Consider the following 11,284-nt stretch of genomic DNA (forward strand, 5'->3'; position numbering starts at 1 on the left):
AGACAGCAATTTCAACAGCAGTTGCCACCAGTTGCCAGAGAATAGCCATGAAAAGAAATCAAACTAATGTGGGACCTTGTCATTAGACATGGCCTGCTGTAAGTTCTTCAGTGAATTCATGGCGTCGTTGATGTGGGTGTCATTTTCTCCTGGTATGTATGTGCAACAGGAAGTCCCAATGATGTGGCACACACCACCTTGTGCTGCCGTCAACAAGTCCAGAACCATCCTTTTTTGCAAGACCATCAGTCTAATAGCCTTAATCTCTCTATTTTGTCCATCGTTGATTTGCAGTGAGAGATTCACAAAGGATTGAAAACGATAGTTCAGTGTCTCGATGAAGAGCGATAGTTTCCCAACCCCAATCCAAGGAAAGAGCGCAAGGACAACTTTGTCTCCGACGGACCATACTTTATGGTCGTCTGGAACGTTCGCACCCCAGACAGGGTCATGAGGGTCAAAGGTTGCAACTGCCCTACGTCGACGTCCAGAAGAGTTGTGTGCTTCTGTCAGCTGATGATGTCGTATCCTGTAGGTGTGCTCCGTCATCCACACTGGTGCACACACTCCTGTCCAGTTGGCAGGCAGCATCGGATAAACCTTGTGACTACAAAGCCACCAGCCATTCTGTATGAAGTATGTTCCGTTCGATGGTGCAGCCATGTTGGTCGGAGAGCCCTTGTTAGGGTTTTCCAGGTTATCTTTATCATAGGATTATGTTGGAATGCAACAGGTAATAAATACCTTACCTTGTCCTCCTTATCACAAGGTCGTAAAACATCCCCTGACATGTTTAGACTAGAGGACAAGGGCTTTAGCCAGTTTACCCAAACCCCCACTCTGTTTCTCTTAATAAATATCCCCTCGCAGGAACGAGGGTTCAGACTTCATTCCTTGAACGAGTGAACTCTCCACCTGCAGGTGTCTAACAGGGCTTGCTTGTCTCCCGTGTGGTTCTTGCAAAATATTGTTTGAGTGAGCAAATCTCTAACAGCCCTCACCACCTGAAATGGCTCTCTTATCTCGACACTCATCGGTGATGTCCAAAGCTCCCATCCAGTTTCCTCCTGGAGAGCAGTCATCGTTAATGCAGACGTGGGTCTTGTTACCTTGGATGTAACATGTGTAATTCACTCCAGCTGGTCTCTCTGTGTAGGCCACTTGCGGTATCGTTCGTCCTTTAACAGTCACATTGAGATTTGTCCAGAATAGCTGATCACAGGCACCGTCTGCAAGTACAGGGCGGTAAGGGTCGGCATCCTTGACTGTGACAGCACGGTGCTGATATCCAACTCCTCCCATGGATGCCATACATTTTGCTTCAGTGACATTCATTGCTCTGGCCTCCAAGTGAACTTACGTGGAGGAAGGGGGGGGTTTCGAACACACATAACACCCCTCCTGTGTGTGAGCTCTCACAGTGAACTTCACATACCGGTACCAAGTGTTGGTTTCGTATGGGTTTCTGGGGTCCCATGACCAGTCCTCAAAGTTCTCATCATGCGACCATCGTTTTCCACGGTCAACATTGTCACTTGGTCTGTTCAAATGAGTCCATAGACCATAGCACGCTCCAACCACAACACAGCAGAGGATCCATCTCGCATATGGAGCCCCGTTGGTACTAGGATGGCAGAGACACCGGGACATCCCCTCGCCTAGCGGAGTGGGGATCGTTGTTTGCTTCACCAACATTGAGACGCCTCACCCTAAACGATGGGGCCCCTTTGTAGTCAGCCTTCCCCACCACTCCGAATTAGGGGTCCAGCACTCTGCAACTTGCAGTGGCTGAGGTGAATCCAGCTGGGCCGTTGAGAAATCTTTACTGCCGTGGGAGTAGCAAGCAAAACTTGGAACGGTCCCTCCCACCGTGGGCTGGCCCAGTTCTTTCTTTTGATGACCTTGATGTAGACCCAGTCTCCTGGAATGATAGGGTTGTCCACCTGTGAGGGGGAGAGATCAGGCGGCAGTAAATTTGCATTTGACACATCTTTCAGTTTGAGCGTTCTGATTAGATAATCTGCCAAGGTCTGTTCTTCATCTGCTTTTTGCAAATGTGCAGGGAACACTGGTAGTCTATATGGTCTCCCATGTATGATTTCAAAAGGTGTTAGTCCTTCTGAAGTGGGAGTAATTCTCATATAGAGCTTAACTAAGTCGAGGCACTCTGGCCAAGGTCTGCCTGTTTTTTCCATGCATTTCTTCAACCTGCTTTTGATGGTGAAGTTTGCCCGTTCAACCAGGCCAGCGCTCGAAGGATGCCAAGCGCAGTGGTTTTTTAACGTTATCCCAAGGTGTACAGCCATGTTCTGCACAACTTGGTTCACAAAGTGTGGACCATTGTCACTGTAAATGGTTTGGGGGATACCATGAGTCGGTATGATGGCTTTGCAAATGGCTTTTGCCACTGTTAAGGCATCTGCACGTTTAGATGGAACTATTTCCACCCATTTGGAAAATGCATCAATCATCACTAGGCAGTATTTGTGAGGTCCACTTTGTGTGAGTTCAATAAAATCCATATGCATGATTTGAAATGGATAAGACGGTTTTGGAAATGAGCCACTCTGAGGTCTCATGTTTCCTTGTGGATTATGTTTCACACAAACAGGACATGCTTTACAAAATTTTTTTAAGTAAGCATCTACCGTATTTGCCGGTGTATAAGTCGACTCGGTGTATAAGTCGACCCCCTAAAATTCGACGGAAATTTACGATTTTATGATATATCCTTTGTATAAGTCGAGCTCAATTGTTGCATTATATTAAACTTCAAAATTCAATCAGAAATATGCGAAATTTATTGACGAAATGTGTTCAAATTCCGGGAGGACGTGCGCATGCGCAGTGGCCGGAAATAGCTCCAGCCAAGCGGATCGGCTGTTTATAAGCACCGCAGAGGAGATCGCGGAGCCTCATTCGACTTCCAGCGGGCCTCACACTTGCGCACGCCGCCCGGTTCAAATTTTCTAAGTGCCAACGGCTCTTGCGCCATAAAGAGTCCGCCTCGGCTTGTTCCCCATGTCGGCCAGAACAAGTGGCACCACCGGGAGGCCGGAAATAGCTCCAAGCCGAGCAGATCGGCTCTTTATAAGCACCGCGGAGGAGATCGCAGAGCCTCATTCGACTTCCAGCAGCCGGCGAGCTCGCGCACGCCGCCCGGCACATCCGGGAGGCCGTGCGCACGCGCCAAGTGGCCGGGAATAGCTCCCGCCGAGCGGATCGGCTGTTTATAAGCACCGCGGAAGAGATTGCGGAGACTCATTCGACTTCCAGCAGCCGGCGAGCTTGCGCACGCCGCCCGGCACAGCCGGGAGGCCGTGCGCACGCGCCGGGTGGCCGAAAATAGCTCTGGCCGGCGGATCGGCACTTTATAAGCACCGCGGATGAAATCGCGGAGCCTCATTCGACTTCCAGCGGGCCGCGCACTCGCGCACGCCGCCCGGTTCAAATTTTTTAAGTGCCAACGGCTCTTGCGCCATAAAGAGTCCTCCTCGGCTGGCTCCCCATGTCGGCCACCACAAGTGAAAATTCGGCCTCTTCCCCTGGAAGTCTGGCCAAGTTTGGCAAATATTTTCAAAGTGCGAACGACTCAACCGCCGTAAAGTGTCCGCCTCGGCTGGTTCCCCGTGTCGGCCACCACAAGTGAAAATTCGGCCTCTTCCCCTGGAAGTCCGGCCAAGTTTGGCGAATATTTTCTAAGTGCCAACGACTCAACCGCCGTAAAGTGTCCGCCTCGGCTGGTTCCTCCGGTCGGCCAGAACAAGTGAAAATTCGGCCTCTTCCCCTGGAAGTCTGGCCAAGTTTGGCGAATATTTTCTAAGTGCCAACGGCATTCATTTAGACATGGCGATTGAATGTTTACGTACCGGTAGTTATTGTCGTTGCTTGACGCGCGATGACTCGCACATTCGCTCAATACCCAGTACTTCCCCCTAGCAGTCATCGTCGCTGCCTTGCTTTCGATGTCCGTTATTGAGGTGAGAATATTTGAAATTGTTGCTGAGGATGCGTGTTAATGCGACAAACGCTTTATAATGATTCAGTTTCTCGCTGTTTGATGAGCCTGACGGACGCACACCCACGCACGATGAGATGCATGAGAAACGGCCTTGGTTACCATTACATTTGAAGCGATGAATACGAAGTTAAATTTTATGACTCGGTGTATAAGTCGAGGTCGATTTTTTTCGGTCGATTTTGGATCGAAAAAGGTCGACTAATACACCGGCAAATACGGTAAACCAAAGGTAGTGAATTGTTGATCTATGATGGACTTCGTCCTTCCTGTCGACACATGGCAAGGCCCATGTGTCGCAAGCGCTGCTGCCTTAAAAAGTGATTTTGGTATTACAGGTTTGTCATTGATGCGGTGGATATTATCTGTATCCACTATTGCAGCTTTTGTCGCCCACATTCGTTTTTCCACCATTGGAGCATTGCCCTGCATATCTGTCAGTATAGTTTTATCTATGAGTTGTGTGTCCTCTGAATCCATTAAAAAAATTCATGGCCATGTCTCCCTGCAGCTGCTTCTTTTGCAATTTTGTCTGCTAATCTGTTTCCATTTGAGACTTCATCTCTGCCAGTGGTGTGAGCAGCACATTTACACACAGCTCGTTTAGCAGGTAAAAGAATGGCCTGCAACAAGTCTTTTAACAAGGAGGCATGGGCTTACCGGTTGATGTTGTCATCCCTCTGCGCTCCCATTGTTTCGCAAAATAGAAGAGAGTAGAAAACGCATACTGACTGTCTGTGTATACAGTGACTTCGTTATCTTCCGCTAATTGACAAGCTCTTGTTTGTGCGATTAGCTCAGCAGCCTGTGCTGACCTGTTGTATGGAAGCTTCTCTGCTTCAACAATCTGGTCTGGCAATTCCACAATTGCATAACCACTTTGATTGTTTCCTTAAGGATCCTTTGAACATGATCCATCCACAAACCACTTTTCCCCTTTGTCAAGTGGCGTGTCACTTAAATCTTCTCTAGGCAGCTGTAGATGTTCTGTAGCATCCAAACAGTTATGTGGGGTTCCATCCCCTGGCAACGGGATCAACGTTGCTGGGTTAAGGATTGTGCATCTCTTTATCACGATGTGTGGTTGTGACAGAAGTATAGCAGTGTAGGACAGATGTCTGGCTGGTGACAAAAAGTTCATTTTGCTTTGCAGCAGCAACACATCTACAGCATGTGGAACTAACAGCTCCATTTTGTGAAAGAGCACCACATCTGCAGATTGTCTCACTGCAAGCGCTGCCGCGCATACTGCTTGGACACAGTCTGGCAAAGACAGAGCCACTGGATCCAGTTTTTTTGAATAAAATGCAATTGGTCTTAGTTTGCTGCCATGACTCTGCAGCAACACTGAGGTCATAAAACCATTCCTGCAGTCTGCTATTTGCACAAAGGTTTTATTGTAGTCCGGCAAGACAAGAGTTGTGGTTTCTATCGGAGCCTGTTTCAGCACTACAAAAGCATCATCCGCTACTGGTGTCCACATTATTTTTTCTGTCATTGCCATGGGGACTCAATGCACAATATCCAGCAGCGGTTGTGTTTTTTCCGCATAATGTGGGATCCATGCTCTGCAGTAATTGCAGAGCCCCAAAAACGACATCATTTGGGTTTTTTTGTTTCAGGTTTTGGTGCACCTGCAATAATCTGCTTTCTGGTTCTCTGTATCTGTCTTCCAGAAGCTGACAAAGTGTGACCTAAATAGTTCACTTCCTGTCTGACCCATTGTAACTTATTTTTGCTCACTTTATTCCCTGTTTTGCAGAGATAGTGTAACAATGCTAAGGAGTCTGCCTTGCAAGCAGCTTCAGTTTCAGAGGCTACCAGATCATCCAAATGAACTAGAAGTTGGCTTTTGTTTGGCATCTGAAAATCAGCCAAACAGGCCATGATAGCTTGAATGAAAATAGTTGGACTATCAGCAAATCCTTGTGGCAATCTGATGTATGTATAGCTTTGTCCTTTAAAGGTAAAAACGAACCAAAACTGTGAGTCTGGATGAATTGGCCCTGAGAAAAATGCATTGCTGAGATCAATTACTGTGAAAAACTTCTGATTAGGTTTCAAAGTGTTCAGAAGTGTGTGTGGGTCAGGCACATTGGGCGCTCTTGTTTGCATTGCATCATTCACTGCTCGTAAATCTTGTATCATTCGCCAATTAATTTTGTTGGCCTTTTAAACTGCAAAAATGGGAGTGTTGCAAGGAGAATCCGAGCACTCCCTAATGATTCCTCCTGTCAAAAGATAATTTATAACAGGGGCAATCCCATTCATTGCCTCCTGTTTTAAAGGATATTGCTTAACTCTTGGACGCCACTCTGATCTTGGTTTGATCTGTACTGGGGAAATGGACTTTAAAAGTCCTACATCAGATGGGCCCTTGGTCCACAGTTTTTCAGGAAGCCCAGCCAATTCCCCCTCCTCCTTTTCATTCAAACAAATGTCAACTAGTCAGGGAAGCGCACAAGCGCCTGCTCTGCCTACAGCTACTTCACATACTGTTTGCTTCCACACATCACAACTGGTACTGTAGCTCCACCCATCACCTTTGTCCTCATAATCAGTCACAGATCGAGCAAGTTTAATTCGGGAACCCACATCTGCCCATGTTATACTGTGAGGTTTAAACAATGAGATGTGGGGTACAGCCGACAATTTGTATCTGTCTTTCTGAGGAGCGGGCAGGAGCACAGCAGCAGCTGCAAATGACCTGCGATCAGTGTACAGAGCAGTGATTGTTAAAGTTACTTCTGTGTCGCTGAGAAAACTTCCAATATAGTCATCTTGTGGATCAGTGAGAATATTCATGGTGACATGTAATTCATTACAAGTCAGTTCTGATTCAGGTTGGGACAATTGTTTTTGAGTTTCACTCAGCAATCTGCTTGGTAGCTTAGGATTTCGTTCAAGAGGGATGGCATAGGAGCAACAAATCTGTTCACCTGCTTGTGCAGCATATGAGTCCACATCTCTCACTCTACATGCTTTATTGCAATTCCCAACCGAGTCATCAGATCTCGTCCCAGCAGTTTTATAGGACATTTTGGGGATAGGACAATCGAAACTGAAGCCATGTTTCCAGTTTCCTTATCGCTCACTTCAACTGGATTGGAGATACACTCCTTGTGTACCTGCCCATCATCAGATTTCACCCATTAGCATTTTGGGAGGCCTTTAGATTCGGGACTTTAGTTTTTCTTACGGTTTTACAAGCCCAGGTATCACACAAAAACTCGACATCACTTCCTCCAATGTTTAGAGTAACATATGTTTTTTCTTTTAATGCACTCAGAATGTCCCATGCTGTATGGACATCTACTATTTCTTCCTCTGTAGGAGCACCAGAGGTCAAAGGGGGGGGGGATCTAGTCATGCAGAAAATTTGGCTTTTCCTCTGCCCCTTCCTGCACCCTTTGATTGGTTATGTTTTTTTCTAAAACAGTCTTTTGACCAGTGTCCACGTTTCCCACAGTTCCAACAGTTGTCAAAATCACGTGGGGGTTTTGAATTATATGGCGGCCTGCGACCTTGTTGGCCTCTACCTCCTCCTCTGCCCTGCTGGGACCCTTGGAAGAAGACTGTTGTATCTTCATCTAGTTCATCATCATTATCTAGATGAAATACATCAGAACTTTTGCCTTTTTTGATCACTTTTTCAGCATGTCTGGCCCATTGCATAGTTGTTGTCACACTTGCAATATCCACTTCTATCAAATGTTTCCTCACCCAGTTGCCTATTTCAGGGCGGAAATTAGTGAGGACCGCATTTTTAAGCTGTTGTTGATAAGCACTCTCAGCTGCATCATTAAATGGGATGCCACTATGCACCCTGAATTATTTTTCAAATGTCAAACGAAAATCATCAGTATTTTCGCCAGGCTTCTGTTTTATTCCTGCCAAATGACCATAATTCGCTCGTCTTTGAAATATAGTTCGCACTCTTTGCACAAGATCATTCCATTGTGCTGCATACTCCCCTCCCAATTGATTTCCCTCAACGGGATAGGGAAAAGGCCCATGATTATTTCTACCTGTATAATTTCCTCTAACCTTTGCCCAGTCTTTTCCCAAGGAAAACATTGCAGCTTCTCCTGCCTCATGTCCATTCAGTCTATAGGAATGTATGATTCCAGCCATGTCCTCTGCCCATTTATCTGGGTCTTCAGCAACAGGGGTAACCCCTTCAACTGCTTTTCTTGCCTCTTCCAAAGTCCATGGCCGGAAAACATATGTATGTGGAGGTTGTCCTTCCCCTACAATAGGGTTTGGCATCTTTATCATTGGGCACACATCAACATTGTCTAAATTTTGAGAAAATCTGGCAGCATTGGTCATACTTCTTGTTCGTACAGGACTTCTAATAATGTGACCCTGACTTTTTTTGCTGTTATATGGGGGGGGGGGGGGGGGGGGGCTGCAGGTCTCTTAAGCTTGGATACAAGTTTTGCGTATGAGCGGAAGGCCCCTCTTGCTCCTCTGCTTGAGCTGCGCCTTCAGCTTCGGCTGGAGCCGTGGCCGCGACAGTGCGCCTGTCTTCCGGCCTGACAAACATAGTCTCAGCCTCATCACCTTTCATCTTTCTATCTTTTGTCTTTTGGATTTGTTCTCTTCTCTCTTGTGAAGCTTTCAACCACATTTTAGCACAATCCAATTCTCTCTCTTTTCTTTTCTTTTCTTTTTCAGTCCATTTGTCTTTCTATCCACACTCTCTTCTAAAACATCAACTACTATCTTCCACACTTCAGCTCTCGACTTCCCTTCTACTCCATACTTTTTCTTCCACTTTGGCATATATTGCATACAATTAAGAAATCTACTCGCCATGTACTTCTCATCTCTGTCAAGAGGTAGAGATTTACCGTTTTTATTTCCCATCTTAATTTTAGTAGTTTTAGGTTTTAAAATTTCTTTTTCTCAAAATTATTATTATTATTATTATTATTATTACTTATTTATTTCTTTGAGGATCCTCAATGCATGTTTAAATTGATCTTTCAACAAATTACTAGCCTGTATTATTGCCGTGGATCAACGCTAGAACTGCTATTTAGTCAATTTATCCTACCAGTTACACACTCAATCACACAAGTTATCCCTGCCTACGCGAAGTCCTCCCTTTCTGCATAAAAAGGGAGCTGCTTCATCCAGTGAGGGGACTCTACAACACCCCCCACCTTCCCTGGGAACTAAAGACAAAAGTCCTTGTCCCCAGCCCTGCAAACACGAAGTCCTTTTTTTTTTTTTTTTCCAGTGAGGGGACTCTACAACACCCCCCACCTTCCCTGGGGACTAAAAACAACAGTCCTTGTCCCCAGCCCTGCCAACGCGAAGTTGTATTCCTTAGAACAGTGGTCGTCAAATAATGATCCACGGGTGACTCTACAACACCCCCTCCTTCCACAAAACTTACTTTTTCCTGTGCACTTCTACCTTTTTACGCATTTCACAACAACAACACAATCACACAACTTCAGGCCTTTAACTTACTTGTCCCCTGGTTCGTTGCACTGCCGGGTCCCGTCAATCCACCTCTGTCAGACGAAGGCAAACCTAAGATGCTGGCCCAGCGAAGAATTTCCTTCCCAGGTCTTTCTTTACCAGGTCCTGCTAATGGACGCTGGCCCGTCGACGGTGTACAGCGTGTCGTCCTCCGTCAGCCAGATGGCGGGTATGAGAGGTCCCGGTTTTCGGCACCAAAATGTTAGAGATTCGCTCACTCCAACTTATTTTGCAAGAACCACACGGGAGACAAGCAAGTCCTTTTAGACACCTGCAGGTGGAGAGCTCACCCGTTGAAGGAGTTTAGTCTCAACTCTCCCTCCTGCAAGGGCATATTTATTAAGAGAAACAGAGTGGGGGTAAGAGTAGGCTGAATAGGAAGCCCTTGTCCTCTCGTCAAAACATATCAGGGGGTGTTTTACGACCTTGTGTAGGATGGGAAAAGCTATCTTATTTATTACCGGTTGCATTTTAACATAATCATACGATAAGGATAATCTGAAAAACCCTAACAACGACTACAAAGTCGATCATCGAACTGCGGCCTCGGGTGTCCTGGTGCCAAGTGCACACATGGACACCCTTATGTTTGAACATGGTGTTCATTATTGAAAATCCGTGTCGAGCACAGAAGTCCAATAATAGAACACCGCTCGGGTTCAGATCGGGGGGTCCGTTCCTCCCAATCACGCCCTTCCAGGTCTCACTGTCATTGCCCACGTGAGCATTGAAGTCACCCAGTAGAACAATGGAGTCCCCAGAAGGAGCCCTCTCCAGCATTTCCTGCAGGGACCCCAAGAAGGGTGGGTACTCTGAGCTGCTGTTTGGTGCATAGACACAGACAACAGGACCCGTTCCCTCACCTGAAGGTGGAGGGAGGCTACCCTCTCGTTCACCGGGGTGAACCCCAATGTATACAGGCGCCCAGCTGGAGAGCAATAAGTATACCCACACCTGCTCGACGCCATTCACCGTGGGCAACTCCAGAGTGGAAGAGAGTCCAACCCCTCTCGAGAGGGCTAGTACCGAAACCCAAACTGTGTGTGAAGGCAAGTCCGACTATATCTAGTCTGAACTTTTCTGCCTCACACACCAGTTTGGGCTCCTTTCCAGTCAGAGAGGTGACATTTTATGTCCCAAGAGCCAGCTTCTGCAGCCGGGGATCGGACCGCCAAGGTCCCTGCCTTTGGCCGCCGCCCAGCTCACAATGCACCCGACCCCTTTGGCCCCTCCCGCAGGTGGTGAACCCATGGAAAGGGGGACCCACATTTCCGTTTCGGGCTGTGCCTGGCTGGGCCCCATGGGGAAAGGCCCGGCCACCAGACGCTCGCCTTCGAGCCCCACCTCCAGGCCTAGCTCCAGAGGGGCACCCGTGTCCGGTCGAGGGAAATCTAAGTCCATATATGTTTTTCTTCATAAGGGGCTTTTTGAGCCGTGCTTTGTCTGGCCCCTCACCTAGGACCCTTTTGACATGGGTGACCCTACCAGGGGCATAATGCCCCAGACAACATGGCTCCTAGGATCATTGGGACACGCAAACCCCTCCACCACGGTAAGGTGACGACTCATGGACATGCTTTTCAGAATTGTACTTGAGATACCATCTGTTACAGCTGAGTTTGAATTCTTCATATTCATGATTATTTTATACACTTCATCACAGTTAGTTGGATTCAGGAAGAAAGAGCCCAGGTAATTACCTGATAGGTAGTCTTTAAACGAGGCATCCTGAGGCTGACTGATTTTACTGGACATGATGCTACCAATTGA

At 47.0% G+C, this 11,284-nt stretch overlaps 1 protein-coding gene across 17 annotated transcripts in view; it reads left to right on the forward strand.

Moving 5' to 3' along the window:
* bcas3 (BCAS3 microtubule associated cell migration factor) overlaps nucleotides 1-11,284 on the forward strand; it is a 322,912-nt gene that overhangs the window by 62,308 nt on the left and 249,320 nt on the right. The window lies entirely within an intron of this gene.

The sequence above is a fragment of the Syngnathus floridae genome, chromosome 7 (assembly GCF_059516105.1).
Source record: "Syngnathus floridae isolate MCC-2025c chromosome 7, RoL_Sflo_1.0, whole genome shotgun sequence".
NCBI lineage: Eukaryota > Metazoa > Chordata > Actinopteri > Syngnathiformes > Syngnathidae > Syngnathus > Syngnathus floridae.